Source organism: Phyllopteryx taeniolatus, chromosome 20 (genome assembly GCF_024500385.1).
Source record: "Phyllopteryx taeniolatus isolate TA_2022b chromosome 20, UOR_Ptae_1.2, whole genome shotgun sequence".
Classification (NCBI taxonomy): domain Eukaryota; kingdom Metazoa; phylum Chordata; class Actinopteri; order Syngnathiformes; family Syngnathidae; genus Phyllopteryx; species Phyllopteryx taeniolatus.
The window spans coordinates 15,546,641-15,570,035 of NC_084521.1; the positions used below are offsets into that span (position 1 = coordinate 15,546,641).

At 41.9% G+C, this 23,395-nt stretch overlaps 1 long non-coding RNA gene across 2 annotated transcripts in view; it reads left to right on the forward strand.

Moving 5' to 3' along the window:
* LOC133470296 (uncharacterized) overlaps positions 1 to 22,842 on the forward strand; it is a 65,141-nt gene extending 42,299 nt beyond the window's left edge. The window contains exons 2-3 of one of the 2 annotated variants that reach the window (XR_009785950.1): positions 18,852 to 19,018; positions 22,757 to 22,842. This is a non-coding gene — a long non-coding RNA (uncharacterized LOC133470296). Of the gene's footprint in view, positions 1 to 18,851; positions 19,019 to 22,753 lie in introns of both variants that reach the window. The other variant, XR_009785949.1, reaches the window with a different exon arrangement.
* The last annotated feature ends 553 nt before the right edge of the window (positions 22,843 to 23,395 follow it).

Sequence of the window (23,395 nt, forward strand, 5' to 3'; positions counted from 1 at the left end):
TTGGTAGAAGACAGGGTGGCCCCGGGCGACACATGACAGGCAGATAATGACTGTATAGCTGTCACGTCAAGGATACCTGTCTGCCGGTAAATACAGATTTGCCTTTTTGACATCATTTTTCCACCTCCTGGAAGATCAACCAGGAGCAGCTTTCACACTATCTCAGACGAGCTATCAGCACATATACGAACGTGAATACACAGAGGCCCGTATATGCCACTTGAAAGTTTGTCCAATGCTATGCCAGCATAATTGTGATTTTATACAACACCCTCTTTTTTTTTTTTTATCTCTCTATGTTTGGGAATGAATATAGAATGACTATAGTAGTGAGAGAAGATATACAGTATGTGTGGGTGCTAATATATGAATGTGTGCGTGTGACTGGCAGGCTGGCTGAGGCCTGTGTTTTGCGCGTTGCCTCGGGGAATGCAGGTGAAAGCAATCTTGGTCTGTGAAAGCCGGCGAGATGCGCCTTTTTTTGCACCCAGAGAGCAGGCGAGCTGATTCCTTTTTGATAGGCTGTAAGCCCCAAACATGCCCACCCCCACTTCCTTCCTCTCCTCCTCCTCACCATGCATGCAAAGCCCAACATCACTGTCAAGCCAGGCCAAAAGACCATTCGTCAAGGTCTATGTTGTATCCCGTAGTGCACACGTAACGCTATTTTTTGTCAATTATGTCAATATTTGTATTCCATTGCAGCCCGGCGACACCAGTTTATTAAGACCCTTTTGCTAACACTCCTTTTTATTCCCTACACAAGATAATCCCTATCAGCTCCCTTTTTTCTTTCTACAGTTGCCGAGAAACAGCCAGGACGGATGGAATGATGCAACAGAGCCCAAATATAACTAATATTCCATTCCACATGAAGTATGAATAGTGACAAATCACATTGGCTTTTAATTGAGAGGTATTTATGTCCTGATGTGTCAAACCTTATCCTATAATAGAGCAATTGTATTCATTTGGCCTACGGATGCAACATTGGCTGTTGACACAAACGTCATTTTAGTGAGCAATGGACAGATTTCCATATGAATATGGAGAAAACGGTTCCACTTCTATTTGTTGTCATTTTTGGGCATTTGTGATCAGAAATGAACACTGATCAGTTTATTTGGGTAAATGAGGTGTAATCAAACTTGGGATTTTTGTGTTATTTGGATGCATGGTCTGGATATTTCTTTCCAGTTATGTACTGTATGTAGGCCAACGGTTACTCATATTCTGTACTGTACTGGAAGCATTTAGGCCCCCGCCATTGAGGAAAAGAGCTCGTATAAAACATCATTTTAAACAGTTTTACATCTCCCACATGCTTTAAGCACATTTAAAGTCATTAAAACACACTAAAACCTATGAAAACACATTTTTATCTTTAGTTCTTTTTCCTTGTCACTCTCTCGCCAGTTACATATTGCTGAGATTGTACAATAACACTGAGGCAAGATGACTGTAGACTCAGTGTTGACTCAGTTTTTTGGAAATAAAATGCAAAACATGCTCGCTTCAAGCTTTTTGTTACTCCCAGTTGAAATGACCGTAAAACTGACACGTAAAACAAAAGAGAATGAAACATTGCATATTTGATTTTCAGCCAAACAATATAATTTGGTCGAACGAAACCAAAGTCTGCCAGTTTAATGCCGACATAGAAGTGTTCGTACGCTATGCCCGAAATGTTCGTGAGGTGAATGTTCGTAAGTAGTACCAAAAATCTGCGCTATAGCGGGGACACGATCAATATAGAGGGCGAAGACTTTACATAACACAATATTTGGGCCAGTCCATTACGTCCATTTGTGTTCATTACAGCATAGTTTTATCATAATCAATATCGTTATTCCCAGCTGATCTACAAACATGAACAGACGCATTACCGGTAGTGCAAATGCTGAGACCAATGCTGTTACGCACGAAAGATATTTCTTTTCTCCACTTCATTGTTGACTCATTGTTTGCAGCATTCAAACTGTGTCACATGACTGAATAATATTTCACCAGCAATGGTACTCAAAGGTTGCTGTTTGGATGAAAGGTTTATAGCATCAAAGTATCAAATTCACTTTTGAGGGGGACCCTCCCAGTAACAAGCTCGCGTACTTATCGAAATAGAAATAATAATCCAATCGAATATTAATGCGAGACCTGTATCAATTTTCCTCGATTCTCTTGGGCAATTTTACGGGACATGGAAGAAGAAACGCAGGAAGCTACCGCGAGCAGGTAACTAAGCTAGCACTCGCAGGTAGACGTTCATTGTAACGAGAACGTTTCTCATCCGAACGAGAAACTTTCTTTTTTTTGTTCCGTGTTCCTTTAGGGCCCTCCGTACAATTTAATACAGTAAATCGAATAATAGAAAGAGCTTGGTGTCATGTGTTTCTCCACGACTGCAAACTACAAGCGCAATAATAAACGCAATGTTAAATCAGTGCAAATCAAGCTTGAATTGTATGCAATTAGATCAGTGCATCGGAGACACAGGAGCCTGTCACTCATCTCGCTGGGCAGTCAGTCGCACAATCCCGGCCTCTCTTGTGGACCCACCAGCTAGAATGGAAATGTGTGTTCGCAGCAGACGTTTAGGACAGTGGGGAGACTTAGTTTTCACCCTGCCGCGCCTAAGCCTCGCCTGGTGAAATGACACATCCTTCCACATTCCTTCTCTCATGCAATCACCACAATTTTTCGTAACCTTTGATTAAATTAGTCTTGTACTGGCTGCACTATGGGCACTAGAGAGCTACTTAACAGATCCTGTCCCTCTGAGGGAAGAAACTGCCAGAGCTTACAAGCATACCACCACAGAAATATCAAACCTCTGTCAGTCAAATCATTTTGGTTTTATTTCACTCGCTCTCCCATTTCGTTCAGCCTCTTTCCATGTCGCTTTAAAGTGTATGTATGTGTGTGTGTGTCTGTGTGTGTGTGTGTGTGTGCATCAGTAAGTCGATCCATCATGCTTTGTCACTCTCCAGGTGAGGCATGTATTATGAGATGTCAAGGAATGAGTAGTTGAGTGACATTCTGTTGTTATTTTTCAAATCTAGGAAATATTGCCGCTGCTCCATGGATGAAAACTATAAATGAGCTGGGCAGAATTGAATTTAGCTGAGGGAAGCAGGATTAATGTGGAGGGAAGGCAAAGGAGACATGACATTGGTCAAATGTCAGTCAGCTGGAGACCTTGGCTGAATGAAATCATCCACGTTAGGTGTGTTATTTACTGCACAGAAGCCGCTAGCGGCTTTTCCCCACGGGCCTCTGCAGTTTCGTTGTTCGTTGCATGGAAGCAAACTAATGATGTAAAAGAAATCCAAGTTAAAGAAAACCCCTTGAACACGAACAGGAACGATCGTGCATGGGTGAGGATAGATACATGAGGTCCGCAGACGTAATTAAGTCTGCCGCGGTGATCACCTGCTTTTGTTCAAAATACGGGAAAAAAAGTTGCATCAAATTTGCATGATGTCAGCATATTGTGCAAATTCTTGGTTGGAAGCATCAATGGATTAAGAAATGTTTTTGCTTTTTCTTTGGCTTTGTGTGTGTTTTTTTTTTGGTCACACTTTTTGAAAGAGAAGGAGGAGCCTCGACAAGGGTGTTCAGAGCACAACATCTGAAGTGACGAACAAAAATACCCACATGGTTATGTCAGTGGGCTCACATTCAAAGCAGTAAGGCTCTGGTGTCACAATACACATCACCACTTGTTATCAAACTTGTTGTGTGAATGCGAGTGTGAATGGTCGTTTGTTTAGATGTGCCCTGCGATTGGCCGGCGACCAGTTCGGGGTGTACGAGAAGCGGTACGGAAAATGGATGGATGGATGTCTGTCCAGTTGACATTGGATTTCTGTTGGTGACAGTTTCATCCTGAAACAGGTCAAAGGTCGAGCAGTGTCCCGGGAACAGACGGTGTCTGATCTTCCATCTTCGATTGTACATTGACGAACAGTATCGATTTCACGATTTAGTCGTAAAGTTTTGTGACTAAGAAAAGCAGTCAAGCACCGTCAGACAAACAAATATCAAGTTAAGGATTTGAGTGATTGAATGCGTGTTCACTTTTGCAAGTGAAAGATGAATTGTATCTTGACGTAGTGTAGTTCTCACCACTCTCTGGTTGATCGAGATTTAGCGGTGGCCAGATGATACAGGAAGGAATCACTTTGTAGGAAAGAAAAAACAACCATATGGCTGACTTTGCTATGCTTTGTTGTGCATGCGTGTGTCTTGGCGTGTGGGTGTGTGCGTGATCAAGGATGAAGTGTGAAATCCAAAACTTTGTGCAAATAAATGACTTGTAGCCAGTATCGCTGTCTCCCAGCGAAATGAATCACCCTGTCAAAGTGCGGCGGGGTGCAGCTAATAATAATACACGGCTCAGGGTGGGGAGAGATTTCACTCGTTCGAAACACAGGGGCCAATTTTGAGTTAATCAAACAGTGATGAAAAATACCACAAGCAGTTTATTACATCAGTGGAAAACATTCACTCTTGTGATGGACACCATGTCTTCAATTGACATGATTTGTGATAATCGCAGGGTGCATATTTCGAAACTGCAGTGAGCATGTTTTCACGAGTCAGATTTGGATGAAAAGTAAACAATGGAATGAGATATTTGAGGATTAGCAGACAAAGCTAACTCTAATACTAAAATGTAACATTTCCACAGCAATCCCACATTTGGGTATGTAGAAATAATATAATATGGTTCTCTGCCTACTGAAGACTAAATTATCTATAGAGGTGAATAATTGGTTGTCTATATGCACCCTGTGATTGAGCTCGCGACCAGTACAGGCCTTACTCTGCCTCTTCCGTCTGCTGGGATAGGCTCTGGCTCACCTGTGAAACCTAATGAGGACAAACGGTGCAGATAATTACGAAATGATTGATGGATTCATTTCCATTTCTGCTATTTCGCATGGGAAAAATGTTTCGAAATATGCTGTATTCGGTCAGTGTACCGCGTAACAGACAATGCTTAAAGCACCTACAGTTTGGTGTCCAGATGGCCTACAGTTCACTATATACTGTATTTTGTGCTTAAGGAAATGAAAATAGCAGTCATTTCCAATAATATCAATCCATTTTGGAGCATCCATCCATTTTCTGAGCCGCTTCTCCTCACTAGGGTTGCTTAAAATGGGTGGCACGGTGGGCGACTGGTTAGAGCGTCTGCCTCACAGTTCTGAGGACCGGTGTTCAATCCCCGGAGCATCAGTCTGCCACGGTCACACAGCACCACCACCATACAAAGTCGTTACAAGCACACACCTGTGTCACGTCATCTTCCCCAACTCTTTTTCAAAGGTGAGCGATGCAATTGATACAACGAGGTGAGAAAACCCGTGGCCAAAAAACACCTCTAGACTTTCAAAATAGACGACAGGCTCACACAGTCACACAGGGACAACGAAAACCTTTTCTTTTTAAATTTGTCTTTCATCCTCGACTGCCAAATCATTTTAAGGTCACAAGACACAATACCACTCACCAACGCAAATCCGCTGAGTACCAATTTGATGCCGGTGTGTGTTTGTTTACACACTTAGAAGACAGAGAATGAGTACCACCTGCCTACAGATCCCTAATGGCAGAGCTAACACCTGGGTCCATACTATACACACACACACACACACACACAATTCCCATGTCATAATTCATGTCAGTGGGCATTTCGGTGTGGACATGGGATACCACAACACGACAAGGTGGAGCGGGGCACATCTACAAGGTGACATCATAGCACGCAGAGATCTGCCATGTGTTTGTTTTAGTGTGTGAATGTGTGTCTGTTTCCATGCCCACACTTTTTCACACATGTCAACACACAAAAGCCACATGGGAGGCCATTGAGAGCGGCAGCAGCTGTGGAATATGTTATTCAAATTGTGTGTGACTCGTGTGTGTGTGTGTGTGTGTGTGTTTGTCGCAGCATTAATAGGCTTGTGTGCGCACATGCTATCATCTCTGTTTGCAGGAATAAATGGCATCGATATGTCTCAGTGGGGAGTTTAGACCCAAGCGCTTACCTCTCTACGTTCGCCGCAATGTTGCAATGAGTGACTTAAGCTCTTTCCACAGAACACATTTCATCAGATCGTCAGAAAGCCGCTTCAAGTCATGATAATAACCTTCTTGCCTCAAACAGTAAATAGGGTAAGTCGAGTGAAGGCTCGTCCCTCCTGACCACTTTGCAATGTCACCAATTAAGAGTCTGAAGTCATGTATCACCTTGCCTTCTGTTCTTTCAATTTTCCTCATTACAGACATCTGACGCATGATGCATCTTAACGTGGCTCACTCACGCAGTGCAACTTTAAAACGCTGCCTACGTGAGTCATACATCTCGTCCTACTGTCGTACTTATTGTTCCGGTACAAACTCTTAGATCAAATACATTTATGGAAGGTGGTCAACCTCCGATTTGTACAGGTTTTCAAACACATTTTCCCCGTCACCAACGTACCATTTTGACATTCCTAACTTTCATACAAAATGTCAAAATAAATTAACCACAAAAAAGGTTCAACACTCGACTTCATTGACAAATGTGTAAAACAAAGGGGATCCTTCAGTTCACGTCGTCACGTCTCCAAAGTGTACAAAGAAGCTCTGTTAAATGAAAAAAAGCAACAAAAGACTGTACATGAAGTGCATGTCTTACTACTTTTGAGTTTCTTCATGCAACTTGTGCTGCGTATTCTTCGCCTGCTTCGTTTCCTTTCGGCATGTCCCGTTAGGGGTCGCCTCAGCACGTCATCCTTTTCCATGGAAGCCTATCTCCTGCATCCTTCTTTGGTTTGGCAAAATGTTAAGCCGGATGCCCTTCCTCACGCAACCATCTGCATTTATCCGGGCTTGGGACCGGTCGACAGTTTGCACTGGCTTGTGACCCCCCCCCACCCCTTCCCCTAGGCCATATTCTTCTTAACATCCCTAGTTTTGCGGCTCCATCTTTTTGAGTAGATTAGGTAGAAAGTCAAAAAAGAAAAATGCAAGCCAATGCAGTATTTATGCTTGGACGATGCTGACGTCATGACGGCATGATGGAGGTTCAAATTTCTCAAATTACAAATTGTCCCGTCAAGTTTCATGAAAAATATTTTGCCACAAAATACCATATTTGACATTATATATTTACATATATTTGGTAAGGTATGTTATTATAAGGTGTATTATCTTAATAACATTTTACAATAAACTTATACCAAATTTTCTACTAAATACTGTGTATTACTCTTTGTATTAAGTCCTACTACATTACGTCAATTAATGACACACATGAGAACAGGTTGCAAGATATCGATGTAAGACATTTAATCGTCATTTTAAAGTTGGGCACCAGAGATTTGATCAGATTTTGCAGAAATGAGATCACATGCGTGGTTCATTTACCAAGTGACTAATTATCCACTAAAACCTAACCAAACCTAAACTTGCACAGCTTGCAATGCTCCTTATTTTGTCACTAAATGCTGGTTTGGTACATTTTGATTTGTCCTTTTCAGAATATTACCCCGCAACTTAGTTTTCTTCTTGCCGTCACAAATGTTTTTGTTTAAGTTGTACATTTGAAACAGCGTATGTGTTTCCTTCTGAAATTGTGTGCGCATCGGTTATACCACAGTGTGTGCGTGCATGTGTTTGTGCACGATTGGCTCCCTAGCCTGTTCCTAGCCTTTGCGGCACGGGCCAGGGCTCTGTAGCTGCCCCAGGGCCACCATTGTTCCCGGTCTTCACAGCCCAGTGGCCACAGATGTTCCTTGTTTGATACTGTGCCCCTCACACATACTCCCTGCTCCTCTATATGTGTGGGTGGCCAGGCGGGGTGCCCTGTTGCATGCCACGCTCACACGCCATTGGCCGCCTGGTGCCTGCAGTGCACGTGACACCGAAAGGGGGAAGCCATCGCGTCTACAGTTTTAATCCTGCCACCGTGCGAAATGGAACAGAAGTAGCCCCAAGTGGAGAAGGACGCTTTGCGTGAGGAGGTGTTCATAAAGCGATCATGGGAAAACGGGGTGTGAGAGGATAGAGGAAGTGCAGGGCTACACTACGTTCAAAGCACCTCAAGGAAGAAAGAAGCAAAAAACAAGTTGACATCTTGCCCCACTTGTGCAATATAGAAGGGGGGATTGATCTGGTGGCTTAGCGAGACAAACGGGCCGTTAAAATGAACGAAAGATGCAACATTGGATGTCAAGAGACCTTGGCAACAGAGCTGAAGAAAGATGATGCTTGTAGGGAAATGGTTACGCTCACTGGCTTTCTAAGCACAAATATTGGATATGTACACATATAATCTTTTGCAGTCTCTATATAGTTTCATCTCTAGAGGAGGAAGAGAAGGAAAAATATTGCTTTTTTTTTTATGAACATAATGCTCATCTTGATTGACACTGTCAGAGAAGTATTCAGTTCACAATTTGTTTTTTTTTTAAATCTTATCTTCGTGTACCAGTGCAAAGGCAAGCAATATTGTTTTCATACCTGTTGGTTGGTTGATTTATGCATTAGGGGATTAACCAAAAATGGCTTATCGGTGGCACATTGTTGTCGTTTATGGTCAACGAAATTGACACTTGTCATATATACATATATATAATCTATACAGCTGATTCCATTATACAGCTTCGCTCCCATAGCCACTGCGACCTTTCCACCCTATGGCCAAATCATGTGAACCGGACTGCTCGAATAACAATAACTGAATACAAAACAAAAAAAATGCTTAAGGTACCACGATTGAATAAATTCAGCCTTTGTAGGGCTCATGCCCCCTTTTGCCCCAGCGTAAAACCGGCCCCAGACACAAATGTGGACCGATGTTCTCAGTTTGAGTCACAATGGAACCATCCCCCCTACTCCAAAAATAGGAATGGTAGATTCAGGCTCAAACATTCCCAGCATCTTACTCTCATTTTCCATCAACCAGAAAGTACTGTGGAAACTAATTACTTTTTTTACATTTTTTTTTTATTTGTATTTTTTTTTTGGTCTTATGTTTGAGGACTTTTGTGACACTTGTTACTCCCCCCTTCCTGCCCCCACCATGGGCTAAAAAAATGGTCCAGTGCTGTCATCTTATGTCATGCCCAGGAAGTGGTCTGATGACATACAAACAAATACGAGAAGGCTGTGCAGTTGGGTGTTTTTTGTTTGTTTTTTTTTACTCGACCTTGGCAGAGGTGTGCACTATACTGAGTGCCATTCTAACTATGTTGTGTAATCTTATGGAAGTTGAATTTTCTCTGCATATTTACAAGTAATTTACACAACTAAAAGGTTTCTTGTTCTTCTGATTGAATTTTTTTTTTAGAGCTTTATCTTTGCAGGTGTAATACTTACGAAGCCAAAGTCAACACAGCCCTACCCGAAGGCTTCTTGTCGTACCCTTATCTTTAATCAGTAAACTTGATTAGAAACCGAAGTGTTTGACTTAAGAGTGTCAGTTTCTTGTTTAAACATACACTGTCGGTGAACCATCTTGAGCTATTTAACCAAAATAAACTGCTACTTGTTTTGTTGTAGGGGAACCATCCAACAGGAAGACTTTGTACCTGTATTCAAGCATGAACTGTGCAGAATTTGACATGCAACACGCCACAACTGTTAACTCACGTCGTCCTTTCACTTCCAAATTAAATGCATACCAAAAATGAGCTGACAAATAAAGTGGAAAAGGTACGACAGGCCTCATTAATGCCAAAGTACACATTTCAAAGGAAGAATGACATGCACAAAGGTGGTTGAATGATTGAGGCTGTGTGGGGGTGGTGGGGGGGGGGATTTGAATGAAGGAAGTCATGTTTAAGTGGCTCTCGGAGGGGCAGTTGCCAAAGTACGCTGCAGGAGCTCCGGGTTTGTGATATAATATGTGGCAGGCAATTTATAGCTTACGTAATATACATATATATATATATATATACATATAGATATATTTGCAGAGGTGGGTAGAGTAGGCAAATATTGTACTCAAGTAAGAGTACTGTTACTTTTGAATCATATGACTCAAGTAAAATTAAAAGTAGTCCTCCAACTAATTACTGGTAGTCAGTGAAAAAGCTACTCAAGTACTGACTAACTACCAAGTAACTTCTGTCGACTCACCAGACAGATTGCAAAAACAGGAACAAGGCTGCAGCGGATATAAAAAGTCTACACATCCTTGTTCAAATGCCAGGTTTTTGTGTTGTAAAAGAATTTTGACCAAGAGAAATTCTTTTCAAACTTTTGCCACCATTAATGTAACCTAGAATTTGTTCGACTGTTTTATTTTTGTATTTTTTTTTGAGAGGGGAGGTGAAAATAAACAACTGAAATCAACTTGAATGCGATTGGCTTGGACTGCCTTCTTGGCCAGGTCGCCATTGCAAAAGACATGGTAGGTTTTAACTGGTCTGGTAGGTTTTACCTGCTTAAATAAAGTTAAAATGAAATCAAATAAATCCATATTTATTTATTTTATTTTGCTGATTTGTCCATAAAATAGGGCTAATGTAGCTGTATGCACAGCCAAAGCTACAGCAAAAACATCTGCAACTTACCGCAATGTGTTTTCTCAAGTAAGAAGTTGGCTGAAATGGCGACGTTTGGGCAATGACAAAACTAACCGAGTAAAAGTATTGTTTCTTCTTAACATAAATACTCGAGTAAAAGTAAAAAGTATGCTTCATTAAAACTACAATTTATTCAAAATGTGACTTGAGTAAATGTAACGGAGTAAAAGTACTGCGTTACTACCCACTTCTGTATACTGTTGGCCATTTGAGAACCGGTTTGCTACACGAGCAACACATTCCAAGAGGAAAATGTACAGACGTCATAGTGTGTGTGTGAGAGAGAGAGAGAGAGAGAGAGAGAGAGAAGGAGAGAGAGAGAGGAAGGACGCCATGTTCTTCTGCTGCAAGACAGTCTAGTCTTAATCAAAATCCCACACAGGAAGAACACTTGAGTAGTTTAATCAAAGTTCAGCCTGCTCGGTATTAATAATGGAGCAGTGGGCTGAAATGGAGTTTTACTTATTCAACACTGCACTTATTCGTCTCATATACCTTTATAGTATATTAGGTTCTGTGTGCGGCAGGAGACGTAGATGATCAAAAGCGAGGCTGCTACCAGTCCTGTGCGCAGTCAGCTACTGAGCAGTGGTGAAATGTTGAGAAACATACTGTGGTTGCAGTGAACGATTGCACAAAAAAAAGCATCTGGCCAATAGACTCTAGTGAGCGGAGTTGATTGGACAGTCACAGCCAATGCAAGCCAATCAGCAAAATCTGACAGAGCAATGGGAAAATGTTGTAGCTCTTTTTTGAATGACAATTCCAATAAAACTACTCACTATCATTTACAAGCGTTCAGTGACTTCATTATATGCAATTTTTCAGCAAGTTTGGAGACATTGAGGTTTTTTTTTTTCCCCTAGCGACAAGGAAAAAAAATGTTGCCTCCTTGTTCCCCTTGCAACTCGACAAAATACGCTCGACGGAGACACTGGTGGCTCTTGGTTGAGTTTCTACAATGTGGAAAAATAAGAGTGTATTAGTGCCACACTAAAAAGAATACAAACAAATTATCGCATTTATAAGCATTTACATTTACATTAATGAAGAGACAAGAAAGTAGGTAAGAATATCAGAACGTGTTTTTATCTTGCAGTGAAAAACTCACGCAAAGTGAGAGCAGCAGCTGCTCAAGAGAGACCAGTCATAATAACATAATACTGACTGTTTTTTTTTTTTGTAAAATGACCATTTTTGGTTCATAATATTATGATTTTTTTTTTGTGGGGGGGGGGGGGGGGGGGTAAATACAGTTTTACAATTTTTTTGTAATCTTTTCATGATGGCATGATTATTCCCGTATCGAAAACGTTCTAGTATGAAATTCACATGCATAGCTGTTGATATATCTATTAATGTATCTGCCGATATAGTATAACTCCCAGGTACTGGCTTTCACACGCTCTCTCAAACGCATAACTCATATTGTCTCAAATAATACTGTATCTCAACTATCACCCCCCCCCCCCCTCCCCCCCCCCCCCCCCCCCCCCCCCCCCCCCCCCCTCCCCTCTATGGTACTTCCAACTCTTCTCTCAACTGCTCCGTGACAGAACACAGGACACCTCCAACCATCACACCTGCATTCCCCAAGGCGATGAAGTTTGGGAAATTATCTGAGGAAAGCGACACTTTCTTTTTCTTTATTCTTTACCTGGAGGTGGTGTGTTCGTTCCGTCTGTAGGTTGGGATGCACGCTGAAGACTACAGTTGAGACGGTCTCCTCACTGTGAATCTGTGTGTGGGATTTATTGACTTATTTCTTTATTTTTTAAGTCCAAATTGTGTGTAATGTTTGGGTTGAATATGAAAACATCCAAACAGGCTTTTCTCTGCTTGATTTGAGAGGAAACAATCTTTCGGAAATAGCTTAAAGACATGTCGCAGCCTTGTTTTAAATCCACATTTTTCCTTGAAGGTGATTTTTTTCATTTTTTTTCCCCCCTCTTAATGTATTTGCTGTAAGTGAAGTTGTGAACACGAGGCTTTCTTTCTTCAGGCCCATAATTCCTTGAAGACAAAAGACAATGTAGGAATTTACAGGACGTTAAATAGCATCGTGTTTCTTCTTAAGCCATGTCTGGTCATGTCACTTCAGGTCTCAGATCCAGCAAGCCAAAGACAAAAAAACACGCAGGCGTTACATAGGATTATTGAAGGGAACCTGCACAGACAATAGAGTGGGGCAGAGATTTGCGCAGTGACAGCAACAATGGACATGTGTGGTGCGGAGATAGGCAGGCGTCAGCTAATTAGCTCAGTGGGAACGCGCCATTGTCTGGGGTCGGGGACAACCGCGCCTCAATGCAACCTCACTTGTGGAGCGGCACGCTGCAGTCTGGGCTCCGCGAGGCTGGGCCATTGTTGAGCTAAATGCTATTAAGTTTTAAGCTGAGCGACACATAAAAGTCAAGCTGGTGTAAATTACAATTCCCCTACACATAATCCACTTGCTGATGGAAGACATTACAGCAGCCTTGTGTCTTGACAAGAGATTACGGCAGCGGCTTTACGCTATCCCGCGCGCAAACAGGAGACCATACGGGATTTCTGGTTTTATCTGCCCCATCCCTTCTTCATCTTCCGTCGGCAAACCCCCCCCCCCCTCACCGCCCGCCACCCTCCTGACGCCTAGCGCGTTCCCTTTCTGTCCTCCTGTTCTCCCATTGATCTCGCAGTAGTATTCAGGAACTGCCAATGGTGTATGCCTGCAGGGGGGGCACCAAATCCATTATCAGGTAGGACAACAGTTTCCAAAGTGTTTCGCTCCCACTGTTTACTGGATGGGAGGGAAAAAGGATGAGGAAAGATGGGGGCGAAGGCCTGTGAGTTCTTGAACCAGATTATGTGCTCATGTCAACATAAGTACGACAAACATTTCCCCATTATTTCAGATCCTGTTTGTTTACAGTGTGATCTTGCGCAGTGCAAGTGACTACTTGGTTTTCAAAGCAACTTCGTTACTTTACGGATGATTGGATTTGAAAAGTCACTACATTTGATTACAAGTGACTTTATGAGTTACATTCAACAGCTGCCGAGTGGCGCTGATATCACAGTAAACTGCATATATCACATGACCATACACGCTACACAAGTTACAGAATGGCGCCAACATGAACCAATAACTATAACTAACCGCATACATGGTTAGCTTGAAGCTACATTAAATGAGCTACTTCAATAAATAAATAGTTCAACATGTAAATAAGTGCACCATTCTCAAATAGAGACTCTTAACTCACAGAAATCTGACCACAATATGTCGTCGTCCAAAAGTTGTGCTTCCACATGTCATATGTACGAAATGAACGAGAGCTGTCAATCACATCGGCGACGCAGCCGAAATAATGTGCGGAAACCGCCGTACACAAAGCAGTGCGGCAAATGAGCGGCGAACCGGCACGCGCACGCGCACACACACACACTTTGGGACCAGTTCCGTGTCGCGGTAGCAATGGCGAGCGTGCCAGTCTGAGCTTGAGTGTGTCTAATTCCAGGCTAATGCAGTCTAGCCTGCAGGTCCACTCTGCTTGGCTGCATGCCTGCTGCTGTATCTCCGTACTTTAAACACTTAGAAGAAAAAAGGGCCTGGGACACGAGGCGATCTCAAAGGATCACATTTCAAGCAAAACTCTATTCTGATTTTGGTCTGATACTAATTCCAGGGGATGAACAATACTTCTCGAAGAGTCCTTATTAATATTACCAATGTATTGAGCCTCAAACATGCATCGATACTGTATAAACTTTTGCACGGTGCAATAACATAGCTTTGTCAAGCATGGCATCGAACCTGATGTTTCACCTCTTGACCCTTGACATTTAGTCCACTCCCACAACCTTTCCTAACACTCCCCAACCACGTCAAGGTATTTCAATACAAACGGTCCATATAAATATGAAATGGGAGGAAGGTTTTGCTCTCCTGCGCTATATATGCTTTACTGCATATTCCCACGTAATATGTTTATTGCGGATACTCTCAAGGCCTCGAGGGCCTGTGGCTTCGTGAAATTTTGCTCGAGGTGTTTCCTTTTGAAGGCTGACGCCCGGAGCATAAGCTCACAGATAATCGGGTTGGGTCGGCCCACGGGCGTATTGTGATGTCAAGTAAACCAGTTAGGCTTGTGTGACTTCTTCTTTTTTTTTTGTGTTGTGTGTGCGTGTGTTTTTGTTGGCTTCATGACCCTGTACCCTCAGGACCCCCACTGGCCTAAAGGAAGACGTGCAGATGCGCATGACGACATTCATGCACCAAAATGATCCACATAATGCAGATGATATATGCTTTTGCGTGCATCCAGCCAAAGTGTTAACAAGGCGTGTCCAGAAGCACACCTATGAAAGCTTGTCATCTGCGACACCCAAGGCCTTTTTGAACACCCTCGCTCTTTTTCCCCTCTCACTTGTTTTGTTGTCTTAAGGAACACAGACTAAATATGCCCTCCACACTATTTGACACATATTGTCATTACACACAGCCCCTAGATATGCAATTCAAGCAAAAAAAAAAAAACCACAGGCACTTTTTTTTTTTTTTTTTAGGAGATGCCAAAACATAAATGATGCGCTGCAGGTAATGAAATAAGAGGGATATATTTAGGCCGGCAAGCCCCACATTCGAATTTGAACACTTAAACGCTGCTTTTCATTTCTTTTATGGGTTCATTTGAATGTGTATTTGTGTGTATACTGAATGGGTCATTTGTGTTCTTATTAGTTTTTGCTTCCCTAACACACTCTTCAGAAAAAAAACCTTCAACCAGACAAATGTTTTGGTATACAATTAGCTATTAGTGAAGTTTAACGTGTGTGGGAATTTTGACATTCATGGGTCACATTTACGTGAGTCTCCTAAGTCTTTTGTTTCTAAAAAAAACAACAACAAAAAAAAACCATTATCCTCAAAGTACATTTTTTCTTTTCAAATGGGACTCTGTAATAATTCCATTTTTTTTTTCCTGAGGAGCAATTTTCAAATCTAGCCTTTAAGAGCTGATCACATTTATGTAAATGTATTATAAGATAAGTGTTTTTTAAAATTTTTGATAAGAAATCACATCAGTCAACGTTAATAACAAAGCAAAACGCGTGAAGTGTATAACCCAGTCGGATTTAACAATATTTCTCACCGGCGCTATTAATTTGTGTGGATGTAGTCTGTCAGATCAGCAGAAAATAGCGAGATATGAGTGTTAATTCCCAATCATTTTCTTAACGTCCTTGAACAGAAGGCATGCCCTGAAGATAAAATGCTAGAGTGGTATATTTAAAGGTTAGTAGCCAGGGATGTTCATAAGCGTGCGCATGTACACTCGGACAGTATGTGTGTGTGTGTGTGTGTGTGTCGATTGAAGCGAATACGCGCCAATTTCTGCTCACGTGCACATATCAGGCCAGACAGATGAGGATGACAGATGCGAGTGTATTCGTGCATGTGAAGAAGAGGAGGAAGAGGAGGAGGAGATGGGGGCGGGGGGGGGGGGGGGGGGGGGGGGACAGTGTTGAGGATTCATGTGTACATGATGGAAAAATGTCAACTAGACACGGGAGCTCTGTGAGTTTCATCCCTCTTTCCATCACTGTCTTCATACCTCCTTCCCCCGCTTTCCTAAAGGCACAAACTCTGCCAGTTGTCACCTTAGAGTATTATAGACCCCGCTGAAGCACTCCACTCCTAGGGAGGAGAATGTCAGCCCAGGCTTGGGGCAGTTTTGACAAACAGAGTATATATTGATACATGATAAAGTATGCTAGAAATCACCCGACTGCTGAGGGCTACTATAGTTTTAATATCATCATTTGAATTAACAAGCATTCTGTGGAGAAATAATGAGCTTTCATTATTCAGAACATCATCCTTACCCCAGCGGAGACTTGCAGGGCTATTAGTGGTTGAGAACTTAATGAAAAGAAGATAAAGAAGGTTTGAGATAAAAGTTTGAATGGGCACACTCGGTAACCAGAGTTAAATTTTAATGCGGCCCCACTGGATGATGGATGAGTTTCTTATCTGGGGCCCGGGGAGCGGGTGAACAGGGGATCCACTTTGGAAGCTGCCATTCTGGGGAAGGTGAAGAATGTACACCTTTTTTTTTTTTTTTTTTTTTTGCTGACAACTGGGGTGAATCCATTTCGATTTGTGCCAATCTGCTGTTCAATCGATGTGGAGAGCAGCAAAACTTGGTGCCGAGCAGTGACCGGATTAAACTTAATGAAACTATTTTTTGATACATTAGAAACTTATGTATGACTATCCTTCTGTCCAAAGATAACTTTGCTTCATTGCTGTAGTAGTTAGTTGCTGCAGTGTGTTATAAAAAGAAGCTCTCAACAACGAACAGATAATTGATCCCTACAGGAGTTGTTCATTTAAAACACAAATCAGCATAGTGGGAAAATAAAAATGGAAATATTTTATTCCGTTTAAAAATATCGAATCTGTTCAGTTTTGTCTGTTTTATTTTTTTGCGGCAACTTTTTTCACTTACAGTGGATCCTTGATAGTTGAAGCCCCAAAAATCAAAATATTTTTTTTGGGTGTTTTGTGTTTTTTATGCGACTACTGGCACTTACCTGTAAAACTGTTTATTTTAGTTAGATTTTATGATAATTAACTTCTATTTATACTTGTATGACAATCAGGAATGTTACATTTTACTAAAAAAAAAAAAAAAAAAAAAAAAAAAAAAATCACCTGTACTTCTGAAAAAAAAAAGAGACTATTTCCTATGGGAAACATGTTTTGTAATTAGAATAAATATGAATTCAATGGGCATCTCAGTGTTCGGGTGTTCCACTAAAATTCCCCCAGGATAATGTCTGTTCACTGCGGTGACGCTTTCACTCCGTGGGTGTTTCTACATCAGCATTTATTTGTCAGCATATTGGATAACTGTAATAGACAATGTATGTCCAAAAGTGTAAATGCAATGAGAGAAATGATTGGACTACAAATGAAATCAGTGGCGAATTGGGGGAAATATATTTCCTGTTTAGAGAGCCATCTTTGAACGTTAAAGTACACACATAGACACACGATGAGACAGACATACACGTTTTTGTTTGGTTTGTTTTTTTTTACAAAAAAACAGCAGCAAGCGTTCTCCGAGTCCCTCTGTTTGCCGCTGTGTTGTTTATCCCAAGGGCCTTAAGGGAAGTGTGTTTGCCTGCTGAACCATCATGAAGTCTCCGACAGACATTTCTGGTTTGCTGCTGTGCTCTGCTATGCTGGAGGAGATCTCTGTGAATGGGAGGGGAATGCATTGATTTGATGAATGAGTGCATGTTTGTGGGAGCACTGGTGGCCAATGTGCAGTCTAATGCGAGGAGTTTTTCTTTTTTTAGTTTTTTTTTTTTTTTTTTTGTGTGGCTCCGACTCGACAACAAAGCCTTCAGCGCTGGAGTGCAGGCTGCAAGATTCATAGCTCAGTAGAAAGAAAACTGGCACTGGTGTTATTTTGATAATTATTATTTTTGCCTTTAAATCAAGATCTTTCCACGTTACATAATACGATGTGTGCTTTTGTCGTGCACACTTCGGAATGATGATAACATTAAGACATTGTCTGCATTAGGAGGAATTGTCGAAAAATAATGACAAATCTGTTTTGTTTTCAAACCACGGGAGAATACTGAGTGGGTAGTAAAAGCTTTGTCTCAACCAGACGCAACATTTTGGTTTTTACGGTATCTTCCATTAAGAAGAGGCGACTGAACTATTTCAGGCTGTTTCCATTTAGCAATGTGTTGCACCATGTCACACTCCCATACTTGAAGACGCATACATATGCGACCAATGTGCCTTTCAGTTTATAAAACTCCTACGTTGGCCTGTAACCAACTTTTTAAAAGTAACCAATTAATACATATACCAGGACAATAAAGTTTAACGTCAAACCCAGGTGTTTTATGGAAAAAAGTGCATATCATTTCAATGCATTTTACTGTTTGTCGTCATGATATGGTTCATACTTCAAAGACGCTGCTTAATTTTTTAAGTTCCCATAAAGTGTCTTTATCCTTAATGGCAACTTCATTTATGGTGGCTATATAACTTTAATGAAACATAGCCATGTGTTGGCAGTCATGGTAAAAGACACATGAGGGAGAAGCAGGAGGCAACGACCTCACTTTGGGTTTCAGGTATTTACTGGAATTCTTGGTTCCCCAAAGCAGTCGAGCAAAGAGAGAGCTTTGTAGTTTCATTCTTGACATGGTTGGAGTTAAAATGCTTTCTATGTCGCTTTTGTCCTTCCTCAGTACTGGAGTACCGGGAGTCATGCTAGATGCTGTACAACCCGAGATGTGATGATGATGAGCTCAAGTGCTGAAGCGGCGGCATGGTGGACGACTGGTGAGAGCGTCTGCCTCGCACTTCTGAGGACCGTGTATCAAATCCCGGCCCCGCCTGTGTGGAGTTTCTCCAGGTACTCCGGTTTTCTCTCACATCCCAAAAACATGCCTGCTAGGTTGATGGAAGACTGTAAATTGCCCGTAGGTGTGAATGTGAGTGCGAACGGTTGTTTGTTTAAACGTGCCCTGCGATTGGCTGGCAACCAGTTCAGGGTGTGCCCCGCCTCCTGCCCGAAGATAGCTGGGATAGGCTCCAGCACTCCCGCGACCCTTGTGAGGAGAAGCGGCTCGGAAGACGGATGGATGGATAAAGTGCTGAAGCCGATCCCGGCAGACTTTGTGCAAGAGGTGGGTGCAACGTGGACTGGTCAATTGCAGGAGCCATTTATACGTTTTGTTTATTTCTATCAACTTAATATCCAGGTGCGATAATTTGACGAGGAACTTCCCCCCCACCAGGCCACATCTATGCCGCTATATATGCCTTCATATGCCTTTTCCAGAAATTACTTCGTTTATGCATCTGATTGGCTAAAATTTAATAGTGCCATCTGTTGCTTCGGAATGCACTTGACAGCTTGTAAAAGCATTTTCCTGTGGAAAAAAAAGTTGTGTAAAGCAATTAATACTTACTCATCCAACAGAGAGAGAACAAGAATGTAATATAAAATGATACAACAGCATCAAACATCTGCGACTATTCAAGAATTGGTGGTATTTTTTTTTTTACAGGGTAAGCACCTTGAAAACCCTAATTTACATTACCTTGAGTGAGATTCTCTCATGTTACAGTGAATGGCTCACCAAATTTCACCTGGAATGATTACCAGCTGTTGTGATTTTTGATTTTTGCTACATTGTCGCACAATGCCTGTCACTGCACGGCAAGCATATTTTTTTCCCCCTTTTGCTTTGGAAGACAAAAACCTGATCCCAAAAAACGACACATAAGCCTCTTGCCAAAGTCCTGCTCATAAAGATGGGATCTGTTTCGTCCTCTCTATCCGTTCTTGCCCACTATGTATGGCCGTTCTCCTCCCACTTTTTTTTTTCCCAGGGTCTCACGCTTGCTCCATGTGTTGCTGCTGATCACAAACATATGGGTCGACTTCTGCCCATGGCCAGCAGACATAACAGCAAACACAGGCAGACAAACTGCAAAGCGTTTAAAATCACCCACGATTTCATTTTTGTTGTCTTTGTGGAATTTTTCCAAGGTATTTGCGATACATTTTTATTTTTTCTATTTTTTAGGAATGTCACAGTGAACAATGCTTTTGATTGTTCTGCCTTGTGCCCATCTCAGTCTACTGATTGCCATTCAACTTCATTTAGACAAATGCAAAATACTGTATTACACAAGCAGTAAGTAAATCTGTATAAGAAGTTCTGACAGGCCATTCAGCCTACAACTGAACGATAATGACGCCAAGGACCTTGTGCCATCATCACCGTGCTCAACAAAGTCAAAATCCTTTCTTGGGTAAATAATAAGTCATATTGCTTGGCAGTCTTCCTCTTCACAACAAGTGTATTTTAATAGGACTTCCATGACACTAACTTTACACGATCTTATCTGAGGTTGGATAATTACAGTGAACAACGTCTCGCTTTCTAAAATCAACAGGCACTGTGAATTTGTCACTGATAGGTTGTGTCATGGACCTCTGAGGATGAGTACCCTCAGCCTTGTTTTGGTGTGGTGAAAAACCTGTCCACTGACAATAACAACCAACACATAAACTACCGAGTTTGCATACGCTACACATTCCGAACCACCGTAGTGCTCCACACATACACAGCTTCAGGTCATGTGTTCCAAGAGTCCGTTAAACACGACCCACTACCGATGATCTCTTCAATCCCCGCTACTTACATAATTTGTCTCAGAACTCTGAGCGGTACTTCCTCCCTGTTCCGGAGGAAGGACCATGTTCCACACAGATACCCCATTTAAATCACGAGTGCTCCACCCATTTTTGGTATCATTCAGCACCGTTTAAAGTGAGTAAAGTGATTGGGCGAGCGGGATGGTGGGTGAGGCGACCGCACTGATACTGTATGTCTATGGTGAGGAGCGTGAGCTTGTATTTGGATGCTAACAGTTGTGCGGATAGCAAATTGAAATGTGAAACGGCGTCATTGATTAGTCAGCGTCGAATCGACAATCACCGTAGTTTCCACGAACAAAAAATATGTAGAGAGAGCAAGACCATGGAACAGACAGAATGCGAGTGTCAATGAAATGGAGAGGAACAGGATGGGAAAGATGGCGGCGGCGGTGCTGCAGTCACCCTCTGTAGATGGAGCTTCAAGAAGACGAGACCACAAGTGGAAAGAACCTGGGATGTCCACCCGAGCAAAGCTGCACTCATAATCATCTCGCATGTGAAGTACCATCCACCCGGTACCTTCGCTGGGCCAAAGCTCTCTCGTTCCATAACTCATCACTTTTCTATGCTATGTGTGCATATGTGTGTGTATATGTGTGTGATCTGCCCACTATGTTGATCAAAAGGTAAGAGGCAAATCATCAGGTGAGTCAGAGGGAGCGGCATTCTTTCATCCACAGCGCCACTGTGGAGAGTTGCCACACAGCTAGGTCTAAACAAACATCAGCATACGCACACACACACACACACACACACACACACACAGGTGAGCCATAAATTATGACAATGAGTAACTGTCTACAAGAGGGAACGCAAAAAAAGTCCCAAAGGAGATCAAGCAAACACATGACCTGATAAAAATTGATTCGTCTTTATGAGGGGCCGAAATGCTTTTACCGACCACAATCTAATGAGCTGTGTCAGAAAGTCTACAAAAAAAAAAAAAAAAAAAAATCAAAATATTTTTATTTTAATATTTTTATTATCATATTGTATTGGATATCATGAGACGGTGATTGTTACCTAATATTCTGTATAATGTAATGTTTGCTAGTGTGCTTTTGGGTGCTTCTAGTAGTAATGCAAGTATAGTAAAACTCTCCACGCAAGTGACTTTTTACCTGCATCCATTCTTTCCAATTGAGTACCCACCATCATTGTTTAGGTGCAAGCAAAAACACCTGATTTTGCTTGAAGGACAAATCTTTGTCTTGTCTTGTCATTGTTTAATTGTGGTTTGTAAGGAAATCTTAGGCTGCAGATGGGCAAAAAAAAAAAGACGTCATACTACAAAGTCTGTCAAAAACATGACTAATGGTTGGAAGCGGGGATTCATCAGAAGAATCCCACAACAAAGTATTTTTTTTTTCATCCACCCAACCGTCCATACATCCTTCCATTATAGACTCCGTTGCTCTTTGTCTTTATACTCAGACAAAGATACATTTCTTGAATTGTAATTGTATCCTGATGGAATGCATTGCTTTTTACCAGAGTGTGTCACAAAATTGTGTTGTGTGCAGTTTTATTTCTCACATGAGTGGTCACATTTTGTGCGTTTCGAACAATATTTGAGATGTCACCATCTACGCTTTCAATTGTGCTTTTTGGAATCAAATGTTCTCTCAAGCATTCAAGAAACTTTTCATAGCAATCATTCATGAGAAATCCCAGACCCTGGCAATGGTATACACACGTATATATATATATATATATGTTAGTTCTATATTTAGTACTGCATACTATGCAAATGTGTTAAGCCATCATTCGATTTGTTGTTTAAACTGAGTCGAGCGCAAGAACTCTGCCAAGGTTAATAATCAAAGTGTGTGTGTGTGTGTGTGTGTGTGGGGGGGGGGGGGGGGGGGGGGGGGAATTGTGCTGCACTACTTTTATATTTGTTTGTTCATCTGTTAGCAGACTACCTCATTGTTCATGGAGGATGATAAACAGATGCTGCCATTATAATTCTGCGGGGTGCAGAGTTCCACTTGATGCCACAGTGACTAAAAGAATAAAGTGCTATGTAGTGTACCTTTGATGTTTCTTCTTTTGCCCACGTACTGTATCACTCTTCTACATCTTTTTCCCATGCATCACCCTTCTACAAAGGAAATTGACATTTTTAATGTAATCCTGCTAACCGCGCTGTCAAAATGATTTCCATGAAAAATGTCATTAAAACGCCGGCACGGTGAACGACTGGTTTGCACATCTGCCTCACAGTTCTGGGGACCGGGGTTCAAATCCCGGCCCCGCCTGTGTGGCGTTTGCATGTTCTCCCCGTGCCTGCGCGGGTTTTCTCCGTGCACTCCTCCGGTTTCCTCCCACATCCCCAAATAATCTGTGGTAGGTTTGATTGATGGCTCTAAATTGCCCATAGGTGTGACTGTGAGTGCGAACGGTTGTTTGTTTCTATGTGCCCTGCAATTGGCTGGGTGTACCCCGCCTCCTGCCCGATGATAGCTGGGATAGGCTCCAGCAGCCCGCGACCCTCGTGAGGAAATGGATGGATGGATGTCATTAAAACAAAAAGATAGTGATGGCTTTTTTCACAGT